This window comes from Lycorma delicatula, chromosome 12 (assembly GCF_047948215.1).
Source record: "Lycorma delicatula isolate Av1 chromosome 12, ASM4794821v1, whole genome shotgun sequence".
Classification (NCBI taxonomy): Eukaryota; Metazoa; Arthropoda; class Insecta; order Hemiptera; family Fulgoridae; genus Lycorma; species Lycorma delicatula.
This window is the reverse complement of record NC_134466.1, coordinates 3,172,260-3,185,680: the sequence shown is the minus strand read 5'-3', so window position 1 is coordinate 3,185,680 and position 13,421 is coordinate 3,172,260. Positions and strand designations below refer to the sequence as shown.

Here is a 13,421-nt window from a genome sequence, read left to right as displayed (position 1 = left end):
TTGAGTATTTATCGGTTAGCAGTAAATCACTTGATTTTTTCATCGTTGTTAATAAAATTGAAATGCAATATATAATTTAACTAAATTATTCTTTTTGTTGACAACAATTATTTGTTTCTAATGTAAAGAATAGTCGTGAAAAACAATTGATATTGAGAGATTTCATCGTGTAAAATGAATGAAATAATTATCAAACTATTGTCGTGACAGTCATCTTTTCACTTGGATACCCCCAAACTTTTAATTATAATAAAAATGAATTTTATGTACGTTTACAGATAGAGAACGGGGTTTTGATAGATGAAACAAAGCGATATCTTCATTTAACGTATTATTTTAATAGAAGATATACTGTGTGAAAATTTAGAAGTGGTTTCATAAGTTTTTTTTCTTTTTTGACATAGAAATTTTGTTTAGTCCTTTATTGTTTTGCTTGCTTTGGCGATGAATCTCTTGCCTGGCAGCGGTTTGAAAATTGAATGAAACCGTGCTCGCACCTCATTGTCAAAACTTGTTGTAGAATATACTTTCAAATTAGACGGTACATAAATAAATATTTCATGAATTTTAAATACCAGAGCGATCAAAACAAGTGGAAACCTATATAAAATTGTAAAAATAATAAGAAAATAAATGATGCAGTTCATTCTATAAAAATATTAAGTATAATTTAAAAAAATAATATATATATAAAAATTAGTAAAAGGATCAGATGGTGTACTGAACAGACATCCTGTGTCGATTTTTGTTACCATTCGACATTGTTCTTAGCTGAAAATTTTAGCTCGTCCAAATAGGTTCATATAACACACATTCCTGGATGCGGATATAGATCTGTTACCATCTACATCAGTGGAGCTTAATTCAGAATAATTTTTTTGCTTCTATTCTTGGTAAAAGCGCTCTGTTCTTGTAAGAGAGGAATCCCTGCTGCCTTAAAAGCGGCTTAGAATTTCTTTGAGTGAGTTGTCTTGTTTAGCGATCCTTGTGGATTACGCCTTTCTAACATCACTTTATTCCTTTATTTTCTTCCACCTTGATCTATTAAAATGGTGTTTTTCAATGATTTCTCACAGGATATCTAACGATGTCGGAGATGTAAAAAATTCAGTGTTCTTGGTATCTATCTAGTGGAAGAGGGTATAGCTTATCTTATGTACCTACCTAGCTAGCGATTCTATTTCTATATTAAATTTAAACTATATTAATTTCACAACCGCTAATTGAATTTGTCTTATTTTCTTTTGTTTCAGGTAACTCAACGGTTCATTTAATATTCTAAGGGAGAGCTGCCATGTAAGTGGCCCTCCTTACATTGCGGTACTCCCTTTTACTGTAGGATAATTTTCTACTAAAGGTATTTACTTTTGTTATTATTGTTTAATATTATAAATTTGCATGTTAAAAATAAGTTGTGTAGTTTTTAAGTTGATAGTATAATAATATTCATATAAAATCGCGGTAGGTCCAAGTCCCAGTAGGGTTCCCTGATAGGAACTTATCTGTAGGAATTTTTATGTGTATTTTTGTGTATGTTTCTGTTTCAGGTTCGACATAAATTTTACATTTTGTTATTATTGTTTAATATTATAAATTTGCATGTTACAATTAAGTTGTGTAGTTTTTAAGTTGATAGTATAATATTCATATAAAATCGCAGTAGGTCCAAGTCCCAGTAGGGTTCCCTGATAGGAACTTATCTGTAGGAATTTTTATGTGTACTTTTGTGTATGTTCTGTTTCAGGTTCGACGTAAATTTTACATTAGAATTACTTAGACAAGTAGTATAAATTAAGTTTTATGAAAATAGATGTAAAATTTTGTATATGTTGTGTATGTTTTTTTCAGGTTCAACATAGATATTATTTTATTATTACTTAGTTAAGTCGCGTCCGCGATCCCAATCCCTAATAGGGTCCCAGTAGGTTTCCCCATCGATAGAATATAATTTTATCAATGTATTTGGCACACAACCGTGTGCCTTGTGGTTAGGTCCAGTTCCTATTTCATAAAGGGGGAGGGTTTTTAGTCGGTGCGAGCCCGACACTACCGTCTGTTGCGGGCGCAGACGGTGGCTGTTAGAGCTTTTCCCTCCTCCTACGCAAAACAAAAAAAAAAAAAAAAAAAAATTACCTATTCATATTATGTACATTACTAATCTTTTTGCCAAGTGATTTTGAGTTGTAGGTTCCGTACTGGAGGTACTTTCAAACTCACGGAAGCTGTGACAAAAAAAAGGTTACCGATTCTCAAATGTAATATTGAAAGTGGAAAATGACTATGAAAGATAAAGAAAATTTGAAACCGTAGTTTCAAATCCGGATTGAATCAAAAGTAAGTACAGTAAATGTCTAACAGAATTTTTAAAACGCAGCAAAACATAAAAAAAAAATATGTATATCTAGAATTGTACATGGTGATTAACAAATTTTGGGTGCTGAATTCAAAAATAATAAAATTTTGTGTAATACATCGCATTTTTAGATACATACTATACCGATTAATGCATAATCAGTGTGATAACAATATTTCAAAAAAGTTATTATTTGTGTTTATTCATTTATAATTTGTTTAAATCTGCTAAATTTCTGTTTATTGAAATACAGATGAATTGAAATATATTCGATACAGTTTTTAAACATTTACATCATCGGAACCGAATTTTTAAAATACGTTGACAAATGTTTTCGATTTTACGATGTTTGATCGGTTTCTGTAAATAAAAACTAACAATAGTCAACCGTCATTTCAGGATCCCATCTTCCTTGGTAATGATGCTCCACAGTCAGAATATCCTGCCGGAAACGCTCTCATCACTGACAAAGCTCAAATTTTCAGGATAAAAGTCTACGTGAGAGTGTAGGAAATGAATTTTTAATAACATCCTACATGCTAAATGTTTGTAGGTTTTTAACCGCTTATTAACCATAAAAACATAGTTTTCATGATTTCTGTTGCCACAAAAATGCTTAAACAATGTCTTTGAAGGACTTCCATGCAGCTAATTCACATTCCCTAAATTTATCCTGAAAAGTTATATCCTTAAGCATAGTTTTGATTTGGGGACCGATAAATGTACTCTCCGTGAACTTACAATCGCTCAATTATACCAACGTATAAAATGAAAAAAAAGAAGGTATACCTTATTTCGTTCAAGAGGTAAGTGTACCAATGTTAGTTAACATTGTGTTGGATAGGGATCCATGCTGCCCTTTTATTTATATGAGTCTATACAAAACTTTTATTAAAAAACTTGAAATTTAAAAAAAAAGCGTATGAATGAGGTGAATACATTCCTGAGATGCCAACTACCAAATTAATTGTAACCCAACTACCAAAGAGCACCCCACTATCCATGATTTAGTATAATCAGTATAATAGTAAAAACATGAGACAACCTTTAAAGTGTTTGTAGAAATAAAATAAAATCCTTGAGTTTTGACTGTATAGAGAAATGATGCTTTGTCTTTTCATTGCAGTCAAAACTCAAGGATTTTATTTTATAGTGCTGGAATTTTTTAATTTTTTAGTCGCATTTGTACAATTTTATGACCGGTCAATGTAAAATCATTTATTATTTACATTTATCATTAGAGTGTTTACTTCATAATGTGGTTTCTCCATCAATGGTTTCTCACTGCCCTCTTTTCTTTAACCTTCTTTTGGAATTGTTGTTTCGCTGATGTTTTTAAAGTTTAAAGTTAATCTTGTAGGCAAATATTGTTTGTGAATTTAAGAATTGTGTATTTTATACAGTATTTACGCAAGCCTAATGGTTAAAGCACCTGTTGATTGTAGAAAGGCTTTCTAAAATATAACGCTATTACTTTCCTTTGCTATTTGATGTATGTATAAACATTTTTTTTCATATTTATAAATATTTTTTATAAAATAAAACAATAAAATATTTTTATATTTTGTATTATATTTCAGGTAGTTAGAAGGAAATTTTGAAAATTGAATTACACCGTGATGTTTCTGAGTTATTGGAAGTTTTCTTCAGATCATTTTTATTTATATATAGTGTTTAAAACAATCATGGAGAGATTATTCACTGCCGGTATGTTTTAATATATCTGTAGCGTATGATTATTTATTTATTTGTAAATCACAGTGCCTATGTGTTTGTTTCTAATTATTGATCGGGTTCTAATAAAACTTATGAACCGCCAGGCAAATCTGAATAATACTTTTACCGTTGTATTAACTGAAAATATATAGAAAATTAACATTGACAAATGTTACAGCCATGTCACTTAGGGTCGACTGAGGCAATATCTGCAAGGCAAAATTACCAGTTCCTCTAAGCGGTTAAAAATGTTACAAAAAAAAAGTTCCAGTATCAAATGAGAAATCAATTTTGAACGTGTTTTATTTTACAGCTTTACAACTTTTACGTAGTAACAGGATCTCTTAGTTATCATGAAATATAAATATTATAAAATAAAAAGTTTCAAAATTTGCTTAGATTTATTGTGAAAGGGTCTGTCTCTATAATGAATTCAGGTCTTTTATTTTAATTAACGATTAAATTTTTCCTGTTATTATTTACTTCCAGAAATAGAAAAAAGTAATATATAGAAAATATAAGTAATTGATTATAAGTAATATATTTATTGATATAAGTAATTTAAAAATTATGTTGTATTTCAAAAATGTTATGGAATTTTATTTGGAGAAAGGTGTTCTACTTTATGGTCTTTAGGTGAAATAGATTAAATGTATATTATGCCAATAATTGAATATAATTGCATCCTTATTTATTGCTCTTCAGTCCAAAGTGTTGTATATGGAGATAGATTTCTGTCTTACCTACCTAAATCCTAAAGGTTTACCTACCTATAATTACCTCTTCTTTTTTAATGTTACTTGAAATGTTTGAGCAGCACACTATATCTAGTGTTTACTGAAGTTTGTCTTGTCTAGATGAAAGTAAATCTCTCCTGTACAACTGTTGAAATGAAATGAAATAAATATATAAAAAATGAAATATATATATATTTTATATTTTCTACCTCAAAATGATCTATTTTTTTTGGTATGAGACTTCAAAAGGACATTAAACAGAAGTGTTTTGACATACAAACTTCAAGTTACAACAGTCTTAACATAATAACGCCATTTAATAATGTCTTGCAAAAACTGTGTATAGTACCTCTTATATAACTTCTCAACAATGAAACAACATAGAAGAAAATTTAACAAATGATTTTTCTGCTTCTGCTTGTTTATAAATAAATTATAAATAAAAATTGTTTACGTAATTATTTTATTTAAGCTGTAGAAAAGATTATAAATGAAATATTAACATTCAAAATTTAAATAACACTGGTAACACTGGCTGCTCGTGTTGTTGGCCTTTCATAGCCAAAGCAGAGAATACCACAAATAACAAAGAAAAACAAAGAAAACGGTTAAATAGTAAAGAAAAATAAATGTTTTTATTTACCTACAACAATTAATCAAAAGCAGCTGATCTACTGCATGCGGTTAGTACGCTTGGTTTTTAGATCAATTGTTCGTAGGTGACGTGGAAACTTTTATAAATACCGTTCATGTTATGTATGTATGTATGTATGATGTTTATGACTAGTGTGATGGTCTGATAAATTTTTACTTACTCAACTGCTGTTGGTCACACTGGGCAATAAAACGTCACTAAAAAAATTACATTCACGGTTATTTAAGTGGTGTAGTTTTTGTTCTCAGAATATGTTGATTAGATTATACATCCTGTTTGCCTGATATAATGTTTAAACAATAAATTTTAATTTTTTACTATCTGATTGCTCTTGCACTTTTTTAGGTTGTATACTTTTATTGTGTTAATTATATAATTTATAATTAAATTATTATTGCATAATAATTATAATATAAACTGACATTAAATCATCTAAGACATCCAAGTTGAATAAATTTTAGTGGAAATCACAGACTGATGAAATAACTCGTTTATGATGTATTGTTCTCCCGGCCTTGATCAGAACAGTTCATTGTTGACAATTGTTTTACAATAAAATTAGCCAAGCAAGCCTCACTCGCATATAGAGACACTTGTAGATAATATTATAAGAAATTGTTTAATTATCCTCGGTTTTTATCCTCCATTATTTTTTTAAAAATATTTAATATTTGTAGAAAAAAATTGTAAAAAAAAAGAGATAACAAATAATAAAATTTGAACTTCTGTGTTAACGGGGATTCAATTTTGATTTTTGTTGTTTTCTGTTGGCAATATTCTTATTTACAAAATAAATAACTCGGTTTAGGTTAGAAATGTAACTAACTAACTAACTAATGATGGTTTACAAGTTTTAACGATCTAACAACCCATCCTAGAAACTTATTATTTTGACTTTTTGAAGGAGCCTCCTTCAAAAACAGATGACATATTTCGGATAAGAATATTCATAAACATAATATAGTCATGGGTACAAGTTTTATTAAAGCAAAAGAATAGGAATCCTAAGAGGTTGCCATCTAATATAACAACCAGAAATTTCACTCTATGAGTGGTAAATATATATTATCATTATCATTACTGCTCATACAAGTAAGTAACAATGTTAGAATTATCCAAGTTTGAACATAATTATTGTCATTTAGTGTATCCTAACCGTATAAAATATTTTATTTCATTTCCACTAAGTAAATAAATTAGTCTTTATTCTGATCAGAATAATATATTATACAGATCAATCAGAAATCAGTGTAAGATAATTAATATAATATATATTATATCTGGTTATATTAATATAACCAGATTATAATAAGAAAGATTTGATTTAAAAAAATTACCACAAATTGATTCACAATTCAGAAGTCGCAATTGGAAATTAATTTACGTACATTCTGAACAAGATGCAGATAAATCAGTTTCTTTTTAATTATCTTTTAATTAGTATTATTTAAAAATGATAGAATAATATTTATTTACACAAAAGAAAATCCTTGAGGCATCTTAAATAAATTGGTGGAAAGATTTTTCAAATTTTGTAAAAAAATTAAAAATTTCAGTGGAAGCATAATATTTCTTGTAAGCGTTTAGTTATAAGAAAACAGTTGTGTTGTATAGTTTGAAAGTAGAATTTTAACTGATAAATCTGTATTTAAAAAAAATGTATTTTATTAAGCTCCTACTTATAGAAGCAAAATTCACACTCCAATTTTTATCAAGGTATACGTTCGTTTGTTCATAAATGTGGTTATGAACAAAGTATAGGTTTCTTTTTTTCTTTAATTGTAAAGAATGGAAAACTGTTAAGCACTGGTTAAAAAATTTTGCTGGCATGTTAATGAAGCAAAGTTTTAGTTTGTACTGTAGCAAATAACAGATAACAGGAAATTTCTTATTTATATAATTTCTAAAGTTTAGGTTTATTAACTTACTACTGTATTTTTACTTTACAAATTGTAGCAAATAACAGATAACCTATCATTTCTATTGTTTCTATTTTAATGTAAAAAATTTTTTTTCACGATAGTAGCTAAGATTTCATCGGTATTACTACAGTTCATCGAAGTTGCCATCTGTGACAGCGATCATGAACTTTATCGAGAAGGTTTGAATCCTGATCACGGTTGGCATGATTTCATAATACAGTACAAAATTCATTTCTTATCGTTAAAAAAAGTCTGCTGTAATTCTTCAGCCTAGTCCTGTTATTTCTTTTGTTTTTCTTGGAAACCAGATATTTTGAAATTCTTTCTCATAGCAAATGTTCTTTGCTGAACCCTGTTAGGGTTCATATCATTCTCTGGTGTTTACTGGTGTTTATAAGTATGCGTGTAGACCTATATTTAGAAAATTAAATATCTTATTTTTATCTTGTGTTTATTTATGAATATGCAATTCTTTGCAAAAAAAAATTGTCACATTTTAAATAAAATAACAATATCCCATCTAAATTGAACCCGACAGCAGTTCTGCTATTTTTGTATAACTCAACACAATCTTCATTGTACAAGTAAGGGCCTGAATTGCTGAATCGTTTTTAACGATTCAATTGAATCGCATTCTGAACAAAATATACACAAATATATGCTTAAAATAATTTTCATTAGCACCCTCTGAATTGTGAATTATTTAATGATGATTTTTGTATATTTATATATTTACATTAACATTATTTCATTTGTTTCTTATAAACAATTAATGTCGACTTTAATCGCTTTAATCCTTTTTTCATTTGTTGAGCCGATGCATTAATGCTAAAGTAATCATACAAAGGATTCCAGAATACCGATTTTAGTTTCCATTGTAGTAACCCATTTGTCGATCCATCAGGGCTTTGAGGAACGACACTTACAGCCGTAATATTATTAACTGATTAGATTAATAACATACACGACTGATAATGTATGCAAATATATATATATATATAAAACGTTTTAATAAAAATAAATAAAAATTAAAAAAGGAAGGATTAGTCAGTCAAATAATCTGGTGTTAAAAATCTGAGTTTCATAATCTGGCTAAGGATGAACACAGCCTTCTTTTAAAAGGTTTTTAATATCGATGAAAAGATGTCTTGCTAATGTATTATTATTCTCTAATACACTGATTCCCATACTGTGCACCCCAGTGCCCTGGTGTTGGAAACTGTATCCTGCAGGAATCTGAGGAACAGCAAAGTTTTCAAATGTCGAAAATGTTACGTGTGCCTTGTAACAGCGAGCTCCATGATGATGCCATTATTGTTCCGTCAGACATTAAAAAATCTGTATTATTACAGATTTCTTAATAATTGACCTTTGGTAATTATTAATTATTTTTAATTTTACAGGTTACTATCAAGGGAAGTACCAAGCGTTGCAATCCATAAATAATTCTGTGCGTGATGGAATTATAAAAAAAAAAAAATGTAAGTGTGCATATGGTGATGATGTAACAACAGAAGAAAATTTAGTCGAAAATATAAGTAGTTACGTATTCAGAAAGGAAAGAAATTGGTTTGTGAATGTTGCGATGAAAAGATTCAGATGTAAATTTTATTTAAAGAAAAAATAAAGTCTCTCATTCATGATAATGATTTAAAAACCCACCTACTACTCATAATGAAAATTTTGTCAGAAAAGTTTTAATCTACTTTAAAATTACATTACTTCAAAGACACTTTAGACACTTCTTAATACCCATACAAAAGAGGAAAAAATAAGTTTCATATGAAAAAGAAAAATTATGTCTGTAACTTCTCTCAAAAGGTTTTTTACCAACCTTAAAAGATCTTTGTAATTTAAAGAGGCATATTAATTTACACACCAAGAGAAAAATTGTTTGTAACGTTTGTCAAAAATTTTTAACGAGAGCTACACTTTACAAAGAAATATCAATATTAGAGAATGGTTTTGACCATTAAAAATCATATATTAAGATTGATTAAGGTTGATATATTAATACCACCTCAGAGGATGAGATGAAATAGCAATTTTTATACTGTTAAAAATACTATACCTCACCTGACTGAATTTGAACCCAGGACATTAGGATTAAAGCGTGAGATACTAGAACTCTCACCACAGAGGCCAGCCTAGGTTATAAACTTCTTTAAAAAAAATAAAATGTAGATTTTTCTATTACTCTGGTTTGTAATATGTGAATAACATTTATGAACATATTAAGCCGAGAACCATGCCGATCAGATATTTTGGTAGATCCTTAGGAATTCCACCGATTCAGCAAAAGCGGTGTAGATATGTAAAGTTCACAAATGAGAGTTGTCTTTGATACTGTTTTTCTCAAATGCTTTTTCACAAAACAGTAGTATTAATAATTAGAATTAGTATTTTTGTTAAGCTATTGGCTTTTTTGTTTGGTTTTTATTTTCTGTCAAAGATTCCCTTCAACTCCTGTACAGGTTCCATTGTTTTTATGTATTTGAATTTTCTTATTTAATTACTGAATATGGTTTATTGTTTAACAGATAATTTTTGTTTGGTATATAATTATACTTAGCCAAAAACATTTAATTTCTGATTTATTTGGTAATTTTTAGTAAAGTTATTTTTTGTATGCATTTATTATATCTTTATTTATAGTTTTCTGTGGTCTCCCGATCCATTCCCTCATTTAATATTATTAACCATGAAAAATTTTATTTGCAAAATGTATTTACTTACTCTAAAATAAGTTTGTTTTTTTATTTATCATTTATAAGTATCTTCTTTGTTTTTGATGATATTGTCTGCTAAGATCCTTAGCCACTGAAATATGCCAAGAGCATCGAGGGAAATTATATTCAGAGTTACTGAGTAATTTAATGGTATATTGAGTGTTTTTTTACATTTGCATCAATTTTACTTTTTAACATATGAGGTAATTTACAATTTTTTTCTCATCAAAAAACAAAATCACCACTTATAATACTTTTAAAAAGATATGTTCATTATAAATACTTCATGGTTGTAAAATTAACACGTAATTTATAAAAACTGTTTCATTAAAGGGTAAGTAGTTTTGATTTCTTTTCAGTATTGTAAAACAGGCTTTTATAACATATAATAATAGAGTAATAACAATTTAGATATATTATTTACATAAAATGATTTTAGTTTGTTATTACACTGCGTATTATTTTACATCAAAAATAATTTTTTGAAGCGAAGCTTCTTAATGCAGATTTAGGATGGGGAGTGAACTGAGGAAAAATCAAGCGTATTTGTTAAATATTACTAAAAATATATTAAGTCACTAAAAAGATAGTTATATCAATATCATTTTTTTTTTTTTATAAAGCAAGTAGTTTTGTTATTATAGACTTTGCAGAAATGTTACTGTTTCAGGATATTGTAACTATAAAAATGAGTTCTGTTAGTTTTCCATTATAATCAGTGTATCATGTAGAACATGTTGATGAGAAATAAAGTAGTATTTTCAGTCAGAAATACTGTTATGGCAAATTACTATAATGAATCAATCCATATGAAGTCATTCAACCAAATATTTTTGGTTACTTCATCATTTTTTTTAAATTTTTTTATAAGTTATTCCCTAATAAATTGGCAATCCAAAACAGGTCTTTTTCTATTTTTATCCCAGCCTGCTTGTGACTGGTGGCCATGTTTGTTTAGCAGCACGTTTCATTTTTGGCTTTGCAGACATTAGCATAAACTTTAATGCTTTTGGACTGGATTATGCCAAAACATTGCAAGATAAACATCTCTTTTTCATCAAATTCTCCTTTTAATTTGGTCCTTTACATTGAAACCCTTAATAAGTTAATAAGTAAAAATGATCATTAAAATTTTATATCTAATAACAAATTACGTTATTACAGTTTAAATTTGCAATGAAGGGGTGAAATATCAAGTTATTTTTTTTAAATTATTATTACATAAGGTACCATACATTTTCAGTTCTTGAGTAAGAACTGAAAAGCTTTTCATTCTTTTTTTATTATTATTAAAAAATTTAAACTTTTGAAAGTTTTAGTTTTTTATCTGTGTTGACAGGCTTGGGACAAAAATCTTAATTTTTCCACATAATATATATAAGTCTATATAAGAACAAACTAGAGTAAACATTTCAAAATTTGATTCTGAATAAAGTTATGAATTTTCAAAATAGGTACAAATCATGTGCATTGACGCCATTATTAACCATTCTGAAATTTACACTGCGTGAAGTGTTCTGCAGATATATATGAGCGAGATAGCAATGTTTTGAAAAATGTTATTTTTTTGAAACGCTTGGACTTTTTGCCACATTTCATATATATGCTTCATTTTACCGTGCCGTAAAATATTAAAATTGTTTTGTTTTACATTTCAAAAGCTTTTAATCTTTTTTTCTCAGGTACTACAATCGTCCAAGCTTCACTTTCATATAAAGCTATGCTCCAAACATATACTTTCAAAAATGTTTTTCTAACATTTAAATTAATTTTTGATGTAAGCAAATTATATTTCTGACTGAAATATATTTCATTTCTACTGTGCTATTCAGCATTTTATGTCATTCCTACTTTGTCCATCTTTAGTGATTCTACTTCCCAAAGAATAAGATTCTTCTGCTTCTGTAATCTTTTTTCTTCTTATTTTTATATTCAGTGGTCCTTCTACATTTCATCACTTTCATTTTGTTCTTGTTTATTTTTGTTTATTTTCATGCGATAGTTCTTGCATGGGACTTCATCTATGCCGTTCATTGTTTCTTCTAAATCCTTTTTACTCTCGGTAAGAATTACTATCATCAGGAAATCGTAGCATCTTTATCTTTTCACCTTGCACCAATCTAAATCGGTTTTTAACATCATTAACTGCTAGTTCTATGTAAAGTTTAAAAAGTACAGGGATAGGGAACATCCTTGTCGGACTCTCTTTTTTATTACGGCTTCTTTCTTGACATCAGAAAAAGATGCAATCTTTCAATGCTTCATCTGATAGATCACATTTTTCTTGTTCTTGATAAAAGTTTAAAATTTGTCGTCATAAAATTAAAACTTTTATCAAAACCTGCCCTCTTGATCTACTGCACTACTGCAATAACAGGTAGGCTAACACTACGTTTTCCTAGTCTAAAGTTTGCATCTGCCTAAATTCAGTATAACACATTGCACTTACACAAATATAGTTGACAATCGCAATAGTTCTATCCAGAACGTCTTGCAAAATGATGGATTTTGCTAATGCAAAATACATTGAAATGAAGTCAATTTTTTCAAGTTTAAGTTTTCCTGTTTTAATAAAGCAACAAATCCTACTTTTTTACCTCTCATGGAAAGTGCACCATCAGTGCAGACACTGGCTAAATTACTGACATTTAATTGTAATCGATGACATACTTCTCTGAAGTTTTCAAAAATGTCAAATCTGTGAGTTCTTCCAGTTAGTGTACCCAGTGGAAGAAGTTCTTCGTAATACTGAAAATCTTCAGTTACAGCACGAATAAAACGTAAAACTTGCGTTTTATCTGTGCTTTCATCTAAAGCAATTGAAAAGTAAACATCTTCATTTTGTACAATTGTACGAAGTTGTTGTGATACATTTTCAGCTAATTCTTGCTATTGATCTGTTACAGTTTTTCATGAAAGAGGCAATTGTTTGTATTTATCAAATTTTTCTGGATCTAACATACCCACCACTTCAACAACACATTCTCTAATTTCTGCATCACTAATTGGTTTGCCTCTTTTTCCAAGTATATGTGCTATTTTATAAGTAACGTCAATTGGAATGGTATTTTTCTTTACAAAAGCACAAAAAACGCCTGCTGATGCTTTTCATTTTTCAATTTCTAAAGCGCAGCTTGTCAAGATTCACCTTCTAAATTAAAATAATTATGTTTAACGAGTCAAAGTAGTTAATATTGTATTGCACAACAAACACACCATTTTATCTTTCACAGAAGTAACAAAAAGTTCTAACTCCCACTCTACATTAAATGTTCTGTTTTCTTCATTTAATTTTTTTCTCTTATAATT

At 28.4% G+C, this 13,421-nt stretch overlaps 1 long non-coding RNA gene across 1 annotated transcript; it reads left to right on the top strand.

Moving 5' to 3' along the window:
• Nucleotides 1–6,266: 6,266 nt before the first annotated feature.
• On the top strand, nt 6,267–10,016 carry LOC142333242 (uncharacterized). Its single transcript, XR_012758564.1, has 2 exons — nt 6,267–6,553; nt 8,787–10,016. It is a non-coding gene; the product is annotated as an uncharacterized LOC142333242 (long non-coding RNA).
• Nucleotides 10,017–13,421: the final 3,405 nt, after the last annotated feature.